General features: G+C 35.0%; 1 protein-coding gene across 10 annotated transcripts in view; it reads right to left on the bottom strand.

The window, feature by feature from the left end:
- Positions 1–13,258, bottom strand: part of ZBTB20 (zinc finger and BTB domain containing 20) — an 813,196-nt gene that overhangs the window by 720,473 nt on the left and 79,465 nt on the right. Inside the window, exon 1 of one of the 10 annotated variants that reach the window (XM_046003200.1) lies at positions 6,707–6,761. The exons of the other annotated variants lie outside the window; for them this stretch is intronic. The gene's annotated coding sequence lies outside the window, so the exon portion shown is untranslated. Of the gene's footprint in view, positions 1–6,706; positions 6,762–13,258 lie in introns of those variants that run through there. 10 annotated transcript variants of the gene reach the window in all.

Genomic DNA, 13,258 nt, shown 5'->3' with positions numbered 1-13,258 from the left:
TTATAATTTCCCTTCTTCTGCTGACTTTAGGCTTCATTTGTTATTTTTCTAGCTCCTTTTGGTATACAGTTAGGCTATGTATTTGAGATTTTTCTTCCTTCTTGAGGTAGGCCTATATTGCTATATACTTCCCAATATGACTGCTTGTGCTATATCCCAAAAGTTTTGGGCCATCATGTTTTCATTTTCATTTGTTTCCTCTTTTTTTAATTTCTTCTTTAGTTTCCTGATTGACTCATTCATTCTTCATTTAGCAGGATGTAAATTTTTTCTTGTGGTTGACTTCAAGTTTCACAGCATTGTGGTAAAAAAAAAAAATATATATGCATGGTATGATCTCAATCTTTCTGTACTTGTTGAGGCCTAATATTTGATCTGGTGTGTGATCTGTTCTGGAGAATGTCCCATGGGCACTTGAAAAGAATGTGTATCCTGCTGCTTTAGTATAAAATGTTCTGAATATATCTGTTAAGTCCATCTGGTTCACTGTGTCATTCAAAGCCATTGTTTCCTTGTTAATTTTCTGCTTAGATGATCTGTCCATCGATATAAGTGGGGTATTAAAGTTCCCTATTATTGTTTTATTATCAATGACTTCCTTCCTGTTTGTTATTGTTTTATATATTTGGGTGTTTCCAAGTTGATAGAATAAATGTTTAAAATTGTTAAATCTTCTTGTTTGATATACCCCTTTATTATGATATAGTGCCCTTCTTCATTTTTTATTACAGTCTTTGCTTTAAGATCTAGTTTGTCTGATACAGGTATTGCTATTCTGGCCTTCTTTTGATATCCACTACCATGATAAATGGTTCTCCATCCCTTGCTTTCGATATGCAGGTGTCTTTAGGTCTAAACTAAATCTCTCGGAGGCAGCATATAGATAGGTCTTGTTTTTTTTTTCTTTTTATCCATTTTAATACCCTATGTCTTTTGATTGGAACATTTAGTCCATTTACATGTAGAGTGATTATTGACAGATATGAATTTAGCACCATTTTATTACTTGTTTTGTCATTGTTTCTGGAGATTTTCTGTTTCTTTCTAGTCTTTTTCACTTTTGGTCTTTCTTTCCCACTCAAAGAGTCCCCTTTAATATCTCTTTCAGGGCTGATTTAGTGGTCACGAACTCCTTTAGTTTTTGTTTGTCTGGGAAACTCTTTATCTCTCCTATTCTGAATGATAGCCTGGTTGGATAGAGTATTCTTGCAGCATATTTTTCCCATTCAGTACATTGAGTATATCATGCCACTTTATTCTGGCCTGTGGTTTCTGTGGATAGATCTGCTGCTAACCTTACTTGTTTTCCCTTGTAAGTTCAGTACTGCTTTTGTCTTGCTGCTTTTAGATTTTTTTTCTTTATCTCTATATTTTGCAAACTTAACTACAATATATCTTGGTGTTGGCCTGCCTTTGTTGATTTTGATGGGAGTTCTCTGTGCCTCCTAGATTTGGATGTCTGTTTCCTTCTCCAGATTAGGGAAGTTATCATCTATAATTTGCTCAAATAAACCTTCTGCCCCCTTTTCTATCTCTTCTTTTTCTGGGACTCCTACAATATGAATATTATTGTGCTTCATGTAGTCACTGAGTTTCCTAAGTCTACATTCTAATATTTTTCCTTCCCTCTTCCTTTCAGTTTCATTATTCTCCATAATTTTATCTTCTGTATCACTTTTTCACTGTCATTAAATCCAGTTGGTTTTGCATCTTGGTTATTATAATTTTCGTTTTGGCATGACTAGTTTTTAGGTTCTTTATCTCTGTGGTAAGGGATTCCGCTGATGTTTTCTATGCTTTTCTCAAGCCCACCTACTATCCTTATGATTGTTGCTTTAAATTCTGGACTAGGCATATTAGTTATATCTGTTTCAATTAGATCCTTGGCCATGACCTTTTCTTGTTCTTCCTTTTGGGGTGAATTCCTCTGTCTTGGCATTTTGTCTAAGTTTCTGTCTTCTTCTGTGTGTTAGGAAAGCCTGTTAACTTTCCTGTTCCTGAGAGTAATGGTTTTATGAAGGAGGTCATATACTTTTCAGGGCTTGGTGCTTTAGGAATTGTCTCTGGTGTATGCTGTGTGCATTCTGCTGTTGTGTTTTGGTTGCTCTTTTCCTCAGATCAGTCCTCTGCAGTTTCTCCTCACCTGCAGTGGCAGTGTTTGGACTTTGGCCATTGTGGTGAGTTTTAACTAGATGTACTCTGGTCTGCTGTTAAACGAGACCTGATGCCATTTCTAGTAGAGCTGAAGCCTTTCAGAACTCTATGGTCAGTAGACATGGTGCCTGAAGAGGAGGGGAGGTGTTTGTGTTGGTCTTCTGGGACAGAGCCCAGCGCCCTGGTTCTCAGGTACACTTGCCCAGAAAAGCAGCACCAGCAGAGTGCAGGGTGGCCAGGCTTGATGTAAACAGTTTAGGCTGCCACTGTTGGTGCTGTGCTGCTTACTGAGGTTAGTTTGTAGTAAGGGGCGAGGGAGGGAAATGGGGCCTGCCAGCTCTTTTGTCCCAAGAGAGACAAAACCACCTCTCCCAGGTGCACTTCAAGAAGGGGAAACCTTTTCTCCCAGTGCATCCCAGGGGATCCTCAGATCATGCCATCTGCCCTCAGGCTATCTGCCCTTCTTCTGCACAGGAGCACTGCAGTGCACTCAGGGCTCTGCATCAGCCATGGCATGGACTTCCAAAACTTCAGTCTTTGAGCCCTGATGGTTTTAAAAACTCTCAAAAATCAGTCCCTCTCATTTTCCAAGTCAATGGTTTTGAGAAAGTGTTTTCCTTGTGCAATTCCCTGGGTGCTCCTCTCTCTCTCTCTCTCTCTCTCTCTGTCTCTCCTGCATGTCTCTCTGCAATGAGGGCTTCCTCCTCTCTGCAGCACTTGCAATCCATTTCTCTCCCAAACCATGCCTCCACACCTCCTACCCTCTATGATGTGGCCTCTTCTCTCTCTCTAGTTGTGCGGTTTGCTCTGTCAGTCCTCGAATTGATTTCTTGAGTATTCAGAATGATTTGATATTTATCTAGTTGTGTTTGAGGGACAAGGCAAGCATAGGGTCCTCCTACTACTCTACCATCTCAGCCCTTCCCACCCTTCTCTATGCTCTTTATTTTTAAATTAGTTCTGTTCTGTATAAACAGTATATTTGTATCATTTAAAATTTGTTAAGACTTGCTTTAAGGCCCAATATGTGATCATCTTGGTGAATGTTCCATGTGTACCTCAAAAGAATGTGTATTTTGCTACTGCAGGATGTAAGATTCTATAAATGGTGATTAAACCAAATTGGTTGATAGTGTTATTTAAGTCTTTTACATTTTTACTGGGATTTTTCTATATTTATTCAATCAATTACTGAGAAATGTGTTTAAATCTCCAAGTATAATTATCCATTTTTCTCTCATTTTTATTAGTTTTTTCCTTCTTTTATTTTGAAGTTGTTATTAGACACATACATTTTTAGGATACGTATATCCTCTTTATCTATGGCAATATTCTTTGTCCTGAAATGCATTTTTTTTCTGTTATTAATATAGCTACTCCAGCTTTCTTATGATTAATGCTTGTTTGGTATATCTTTTCCCATCCTTTAATTTTTAATCTATGTCTGTTTCTCCATTTAATATAGTAATCTTATAAACAGCATATAGTTGTTTATTTTTCATCTAGTCTGACTACCTCTGTCTTTTAATTAACTGTTTAAAGCATTTAACGATATTTAATTGACATGGATGATTAATTCACTTCCAGAATTTTTCCAGAGATAAAGTTTACTCTGTAGATTACAGAATTCATCTTTATTTTATCTTAAGATTTTACACAATTCCTTATATCTGGTATTTTATACCTTCCAACTCTCCAAATGTGATCATATCTAGAATTCATGAATTTCAGTATAAAAAGCATAGCCTTTGGAGAAAAATCCTTTGATTTGGATTCCCAGTGCTTTGATGGATAGCTATGAGTTGAAAAATTTATTTAATTTCAGTTAACAATGGCTATAAGTGGAGATAACAGTGTCTTTTTACGTATAGTGAATAATAAATGAGAGTTAATAAAAAGGTATGACCTAGTGTCTACTATTCAAAGTAGTAGTGGCTACTTCTCAGGATCACTATAAGGATCGAGTGAAAATATATGTTAACAACACTTTGAAAAACACATTATATAAATGTGCAGGGTCTTTTTTTTCCCCAAAAAATTATGGTCAGTACTATCATTCTGGAATAGAATTTGCCAAACCCTAAGGACTTTAATTTTAATTTACCAAAATAGCCTCTTAGTAACCAATTCAATCATTAATTTCTATTTCCTTCTTCCAATTTAAAGATTTTTCCTCTTAGCAGAAAAACTATTAAAAAAAAGTACATGTTCATCAATTCTTCCTTCTCTGTATCACCTCTTAAAATTATGCCATATTCTTCCAAGTAATGGCCCTATCTATTTAGTATGAGGTGACTTTCCCTATCCCTTATAAAAGTTTATGATTCTAAAAGAATAACTTTGAGTGTTATTGGACATACAGAAAAGAGCTGAAAAAATGGAAAAGATTTTCACAAATAGCAGAAAATGTTTAATTAAGATAACCTAAAAGATCAATAACTAAGTATAATGAACACTGAAAGATAATTATTTATGATTGAAATATTTCAGTTTACTTATACCTGAGTATCTACTGAACTTTTTTTAGGCTACAAAGAGCCCCTTCTACCAACCACTACCTAAAAACTAAATAATATGCACTCTATGCCAAAAAAAGAGAGACATCTATATCTATCTATTTATATTTTAGCTATATATATGTGTGTGTATATATTTATATGGAATAGTGTATACATATAGAATATATAAGTCCCCACCTCTATTAATTGACCAGAAAGTACTTTCTGACCCTGAACTTAGACTGACCATAATACACAAGCTGTCATTAAGTGTCAGTTCACATACATACACTCCAAACTGGTCCAACAACTTCTATTATACCAGTTACCAGCATTGCCAGCCCCTTTGCCCTTCACTGCCTGGAGAATGTCCATCAGAAACAGGGAAGCAGAGCAAGCTGCCACAATGCACCATTGATGTTTGAGCAAAGCTGCCCAAGCAGCTGCAACAACAGGGCAACTCTTCAAAGTGTCAGCATTGAAACTTAGAATTCTTCTTCCCATACAACCATCAATGAAAACCTTTATAAGCTATAATCAATTATAAAATAAATCTTTGAGACAAATCATGTTCTTTCTTCATTTCTTCTCTCTTCCCTCTCTCAACACCAAATGCCCTTGGTTCAAAAAAAAAAGGGGGGGGGGAGAAATTCCCTTTTTCTACCTCACTCTCTGTTTTGGCTTCTCTTATGTTCTAAAAATTCTTTCAAGGAGTTTTCAGGATGTCTGCTAAACCTTTTCATTTACAAGACATGTTCGGGGGGGGGTTGTTTATTGTTTTGTTGTTGGAGATTTTTATTTAAAAACTTCAAAAGACACTTGATATTTTGAGCACACTCATATTGGATTTTTGGCAAAGCATATTTTGATTATTGAAAGATAACATAAATTCTGAACTGCGTGCACTGACTCACATAACCTCCATATTTTTGTAAACTACAGCAAAAGTGGTTTTATATTAGCTATAGATGAATAGGTAATGAGTCAGTGAACAGTTAAAAGCATTCCATAAGAAGGCATGAAGTAGCCATGTGAAGTTTTTGATAGGAAAAAATCCTAAGTATTTAGACTACCTGAAATAAGGGGACCCTATTCTTTGTTTAACAAATAAACTATGTTTAATTTGTCTTATACAACTATATCTACTAAGTCAAATGGAAGTTTACCCATCGTGTTTCTATTTCTCCTAAGCCCTCATTAACACTTACTGTCTTTTATTTGGAACATATACTTAAGGTCTGAGAATTGTAGCAAAAATTTTAAGATTTCTCACCATAACTTTCACCATGCAAACAGTATGTGTACCTTGTAGGGATGGGAGGAAACCCCTCTAAATAATAGTTATTTTCAAGAAACAGAATGGCCAAATGTCAGCAATACCAGGGTATAAACTAGTTCCTCCAGATAAATAAAATATGTATACTTCATCAAGAATTACTCTTCTATATGAAAAAAATCAAAACTCAAAATACTTCTATTCCTAATCTTCTAAATTTTAAAATAGTAATCTCTCATTGTTTCCAAAATAGGACATCTATATAGTTTACTAAATAGTACAAGATTTAAAAAGAAATGGCAGCCCATATCCCAACCTTTGCAATTCCCTATCAAACTTATTTCTAGTGTTTATCTTTTTATCCCTACATAATATAATTTTATTCTTAATTTTTATTTGTAAGTTTTAGACAATCTATTACTTTCCTATCATTAAAGATAAAGATTTAGCTCTCTTTTAACACCCACTTTCCTTCCTTGCATCTTCCCAATATTCAGCCAGCTAGTATATTTTTAATACCTTTCCTTCCTTGAGTTACAATGTATCCTTCCTACAGTTAATATTTCCACTTTGACCCTATTCCAAGCCTCTACAACAGAAATGTTAGACCTGTCTGAATATATTTCACACCTTAAAATAAAGCATTCTATCAATTCTAATTCTTCCTTCTGAAAATATCCATTTCTGGAGTTTTTCATCTTCCTGCCCAACTAAGGACTGGTTACTCGTAAGACCAATGCACAGATATTGTCCAGGTAATTCCCTTGACCTTTCTCACCTCATATCATCACCTATTTCCTGTATCCTCTGTCTTCCCCTTTCCTTCTCAGTTTCTGCTCATTTGGATGTAGCACATCCTCCCAAAAGATTCCTGAGAAAGCAACAATGGAAGGTAAAGTTTGAGGATCAGTTGTCAAAAATGTCTTTTTCCTGCCCTCACACCTGGTTAATAGTTTGATTAGGTATAGAATTACAAGTTAAAAGTGATTTTCCCTCAGAATTTTAAAGCCCCATCTGTCAGCTTTGAATGTAGCCATTAAGAACTAAGATACTAATGTCATTCTTAAGCCAAAGTGTAAGGTCTATATTTTCTAACTACAAGCTTCTATTATGTATATATTGCTGGTAGTCAAAAATTTTCCAGTTATGGATCTGGACATAGATTTGCTTTCCATGTTTTATGGGTACCCAGCAGACTCTCTCAAACTAGAAACTAATGTCCTTCAATTCTGAAAATTTTTATAATTTTATGACTATTCCTTCCCTATAATTTTATGGCCATTCCTTCCCTATAATTTTCTTTGCTCTCCCCTGTTTTCTGAAACTATTAATCAGATTTGGGGCTTGTTACATTATTTGTCTGATTTTATCTTTTTTCTCCATTTTCCATTTATCTCATTTTTTGCTCTATTTTCAGGAAAATTTTGATTCTTCTATTAAAGTTATTTCATCAGTATTATAAGAATACGTATTCTCTGATTATTCTTTTTATCACCTGTCATGTTTCATGGAAGTACTATCTTTCCTATCTCTCTGAGTACAGTAATTTAATTTATTTTTACTTCAGCTATTGTCTTCCAATTCTTGAGCCAGTTCTGGAGCATGAACTGGCTTGTTTTCTTCCTGGCATAATAGTTCCAGGCACCTGTATTTAGCTTTCTCAGTTCTAATAATTCCTCCATCCCCTTTACATCTTCCAAAAATTGTAGGTCTTTCATAAGCTGCTTCCTCTTCCTTATGCTGGTGAATTCATTTCTTTTAGACTTTTATTTTTTAGTCTATTATTTATAATTTTAGTTCTTTACTAGGAGGAAACAAGGAAAAACACGTGTTCAATCACCAGGTATCATTGGAAGTTTGTTTGTTAAAGTTTCCAAAGATGGTAATCCTATAGGTGTAGTCATTCCATTCATAGGGTCAAAAAATCATAGGATTTTTATGGTTAAAAAGCTTTTCAGAGATCATCTGGTTCAACCCTCTGTTAGAAGTGAGAAAATGGAAACTAAAAAGATAAATAATTTGTACAAGGTTATTTAACTAGCAATTTTTATAGCTAATACTTGAACTTGCCTTCATTTCCATACTGCCTCCTCACATAAAGAACTCCTTAAAGTAGCTGCTTCCTGAGGACTCTGAGACACATCATACAGTTAAAACATTTGAACAAGCCAGTCTAGCTTTTGGATATCAGAATGGGGGAAAGCTGTCATTAAGGAAAATTTGGCAAATAGGATTCTAAGAAAAAAATACCAGAGTCTAAATTTTCTATTTTCCATTAGAATTCCTTAATCAATATTCTCCCATAAAATTCACTTCTCCTTAGCCTGCTTCAGCATGGTAGACTTACCATAATTTTTACTCTTTCAGGTCACAGCATCACACCATGGTTTCTCAAAGCAAAGTAAATTTATGTTTTAAGCTCAACTAAATTATATCTTCTTTATCTCCCATGCTCACCTTCTCCCTGACCTCAGAATAGCCAAATAATCCTTTCCTCCATGAATAGCACTACCCAGGTCATCAAACAAAAATCTTGAGATTCATCCTAAACTTCTCTTTTTCCTTAATAGCACCCAATTCCATTCTAGGCAGACCCCAAATTCCACCTTCTAAAAATCCATTCCACTTTCCAAAAGTCTCTGGAATCCATCTTTCTTGATGTTACTCACAGCTTCACAGCTCCTATTTCAGTTGAGGCCCTCACTGTACTTCATCCTAATTACTGTTAATTGTCTGGTCTCACAGACTCTAGTCCCTTCTCTTTACCTGAAATGTTTGTTGTTGTTGTTGTTGTTTGTTTTTCTCAACAGACCTAAGCTTTCATTTCCTCACTTAAAACCCTTTAATGGATCCTACCTCATGTATAGTTCCTTAGCATGGCATATATAAGATGAAGGTACTTAATAGTAGGCACCTGCATATCTCTCCACCTTCATCTCCTGTGGCTCCTAACTTTGCATTTTATAGAACTAGAAACTAGGTAGAAACCAAAAGGCCTCTGTTGGGTTTTCTATTCAACTGGATTTTCACTACTAAATGTCAATTGTCTTTTCCCATCTCCCCTCCCAAATAAAGAAGGAATCAGATGAAAGGAAAGAGGGTGATAGGATTAAAAAGCAGTATTAAATCCATAAAAAGTATTTGATAAAGTTCTGTCTATTATAATATTTTATATTTATATTTGTAATATTTAAAATGTTATCTTTTAGGGATTATAATCTATTTAAAGGTATTAGCATTACATTCAATATATAGAACACTAAACATGCAAATTAAAAATCTGATAATAACAACAGTATTTAAACCTTTTGGATGTAAATAGTTAAGGGACCAACGTATAGTACAGTAAAGGCCATATCTAAGAATTTTTATATAAAGGCCATGAGACTATAAATTTTCATAGGCATCATCTTTGCTTTCCCCACTGTGCTGCATACAATCCCCAACATAATAGGCACCCAGTGAAAGAATGAATGAATGCATGCATGAATGAATGCCTAAATAAAATTATAGATAACATCAGCCCAAAAAGCTCAAGTAGCAATAGCTTACCTGCTATTTGATAAGCCAAATAATGCAATGGAACTTAATAGCTGATCAACTTGGACAAATGTTATGAATACATATTTTTTTTAAAGATTTTATTTATTTATTTGACAGATAGAGATCACAAGTAGGGAGAGAGGCAGGCAGAGAGAGAGAGAGAGGTGGAAGCAGGCTCCCCGCCAAGCAGAGAGCCCGATGCAGGGCTCGATCCCAGGACTCTGGGATCATGACCTGAGCAAAAGGCAGAGGCTTTAACCCACTGAGCCACCCAGGCGCCCCATGAATACATATTTTTTAAAGTATACACATATATCCAGCATATCTTTACAAGCAACATCAATCTGAATCATTCAACATATAACTAAGCAAAAAATTTCAAGATAACAAAAAAAAATGCTATTTGAAAAACAAGTAAAAGAAAGATATTCCCATTGCTAATATTCTTACTTTTGATTGTCCTCCCTACAATACAGGGTATATCTCTATAATACTGAGAAATGAGAACTTAGCTAGAACTTTGATCAAGTTACCGCCTTTCATATTTCATACCATTTGCAAGGATATCCAAACTTCTTTCTAAGCAAAATAGAAATAGCACCACTCTATGTATACATAGGCCTAATTTTACATTTCTTCAACGATATCAACTTCATGTTTCATGATATTCTGACCACTACTATTCACTAATGTCAACTTGTTTACTTACCTCAATGTTAGTGTCACAGGAATCATGCTAATGAGGTATTAACCCATCACCTGGGGTTTAGCAAAGCATCCCAAGTCAGTTGCAGAAATACCTTAATCCACAACCTAAAATTTAAACTATCAAGGAGCTGGTTCCCAGGGATATGAGTCACCTAGCACTCTAAATGTAACCAAACAGATCAACTCTTTTCTCTGCCTCGAAAGGTGCTTGGCAAGAGGTTTTGAATACCATGTTGACTGACGGGAATTTCATACGAAGAAAGAAATTCTCTTGAATTCTACCTCCTTAAAAATATCGTGTATAATGAGAAGGTACAATGTGTAAGTCCTCACTGCATAGAAGCCTGAATACCTAGCCTATTGTACTTTGGTATAAACACTGCTATTTTCTAAGATACTGCCTAGTTTTTATAAGTTCTACTACTGTCTTCATGTAAAATAACTCTATGGAAATAGTATAGCTAAAGAAAAAAGTGGACAAAATTTAAATCAACAAACTAAGGAATAAAACTGTATATTAGAAAGAGAGATACAAGTTAACAAATGATTATTTACAGAAGAGCAAATATACACACACACACACACACACACACACACATATATGTATGAATGAATATACACCTGAGGGAATAAGGCTGAGGACAGCTGATATTGGAAGGACAAATAATAATTGAAATGAAGGCACAGGAAAGACAGAGTAGAGGAGAAATTTGAATAACATTCATAGGTGGTAAAATGTATGTTGTATGAGCTAACATTGGGATTATGTTATGATGAGTCATGAAATAGAAAAACATTATTTATTTTAATCAAATACATTATTACAGGTAAGGATGGACTACAATATGAAAAACAAATAGACCTAATTCCATAATAGCCATTGAAAGTGATCAATGGTAATATTTTTACTATTTTAAAATACAAAAGGGTACTTAATAACTTTAGATTATACCACTTAAAATTTTTTCAACTTTGGAAAATGTCTTAAATTCCACTTTGCTACCTATTTTCTTTACTTTTAAAGATTATGGAAGTGCTACGTAAATCATTAGTGAATTGTATTACTTATTTGAATAACAATAATAATAATAATAAATAGTTGATAATGTGTTCACTCTAATGGCACTGGAATCACTATAACATCCAACCCAAGGTAAAACAAACTATCACCAGTGTTGATGTTATCTCTGACCCCGAAGCCCGAGCTTCTTTCCTACAAGGAGCACATTCTTAGGTAGAAAAACAGGACTAAAATGATATGAAAATACGTGTGCCAGCATTCAGAAAGAAAGCAGGTAAAAACTTAATCCTCCTCTAAAAAGCAATTTCTAAATGTGGATTCAGCAATGAAAATCTATAACCTATCAGTTAGCAGAAGCATTTAAGAATTGCAGGCATTGGGGAGGGGAGGCGAACCATAAGAGACTATGGACTCTGAAAAACAACCTGAGGGTTTTGAAGGGTCAGGGGTGGGAGGTTGGGGCAACCTGAGGGTTTTGAAGGGTCAGGGGTGGGAGGTTGGGGGAACAGGTGGTGGGTAATGGGGAGGGCACGTTTTGCATGGAGCACTGGGTGTTGTGCAAAAAGAATGAATACTGTTACGCTGAAAAAATAAATAAAATGGGAAAAAAAAAAAAGAATTGCAGGCATAGAGTAGGGAGCAATTGTTGCAGTCAGTATTTGACTACCACACAACTACTCAAGTTCAACTAATATGTGTGGTTTTTGTTTTTGGGTTTTTTTGGTCACTCTTTTTTTTCTTCCTTTTTCTTTGTTTGCTATTTACAATTGTGAGAGACTGCAATCATGAAGCTTAGTGTTCATTTCAGGAGAAATGCCTGAGGTAGATCTAGGCTCCAGGTGGGTAGGGACGGTGTACGCATTCCACATAGCTCCACCACTACATGTTAAACTCTCCTTTTGATGGTCTTCAGCTGAGACTACACCTAGCCCTTTCACTTACATAGTTTCAGGTCTTAGCATCTCCTGAGAATAGGTATAGTCAAATTTCCTCTTCCCATAAATCCTGGAAAAAAGGGTACGATGTAAAGTAGGAAATAAACAGTTTTGCCGCTAACCCAAACAGAATTATTATCTTGCTACTAAAATATTCTAATCACTGGCAGGAATGATCCAGAAATTATGTGTTTAATATAAGTATACATAAGCCCTACAGCAGATAATCTCAGATGATGATGATGAAGATAGACAACTTTTTTAGTACTTGTGACTGGCATTGTTCTAGGTGCTATGCATGTATTATTCATTTAATCTTCACACACTCCAAAAAATCCTTATTAGGGAAAATTATTTTTATTTCTCTATTTTACACAGGACACTGAGACATAGAAAGAAGCCAGTTAAAGCAATTTTAATATATTTGGTTTATTTAACAGTAAAACATAAAACTTTATACCTGTAAAGTTCAAAGCTTTTGATGAAGGGCCAAAGGGCTGTCATTGACTGTTGGTCTGCTAAGTCACATTACTCTTCCTACCTACACTGTGCCACATCATATCATCTATTTAAAATCAGTGAGAGTTTAAAGGTTTTGGATTACTTAAAGTCAGTGAGAGATTAAAGGGACTTGCAAAGCAATTCACTGCAAGATCCTTCCAGAATTTTTACATTCATCCTCTTCCCCCAACCTGGGCAATCTTACACAGTTATTTACACACCTATTTAGATTGTAATCTGTTTTAGTGATTCAATGTTAGAAAGTCTTTCCAAAGCACTCAACTTAGGTTTCATAAAATCAGCAACACTTTATACTTTTTTTATTCCTATTTCATCCGTTTGCATAATTAAATTATAACTGCACATTCAATAGGCATAAACAAACTTGAAAACAAACACAAATGACTCTAAGTAAGCATAACATCAGGTAAACAGATAAACAAAATACACCATTTTCAGAGAGTATCCTATTTGCTTGAATCAGGAATTGGCTAAGATGGCTTCTATTATACTCATATCTTCCCCAACTGCAAACAATACTATTTAATACGTATATGGGTATATTGGGTTTCTGGCAGGATGGAATTACACTTGGAAAATACAACTGATTCTGATAGAGGAG

This window comes from Meles meles, chromosome 4, assembly GCF_922984935.1.
Source record: "Meles meles chromosome 4, mMelMel3.1 paternal haplotype, whole genome shotgun sequence".
In the NCBI taxonomy this organism is placed as follows: domain Eukaryota; kingdom Metazoa; phylum Chordata; class Mammalia; order Carnivora; family Mustelidae; genus Meles; species Meles meles.
The sequence above is the reverse complement of the archived record's forward strand: the minus strand, read 5'-3'. Positions and strand labels throughout refer to the sequence as shown.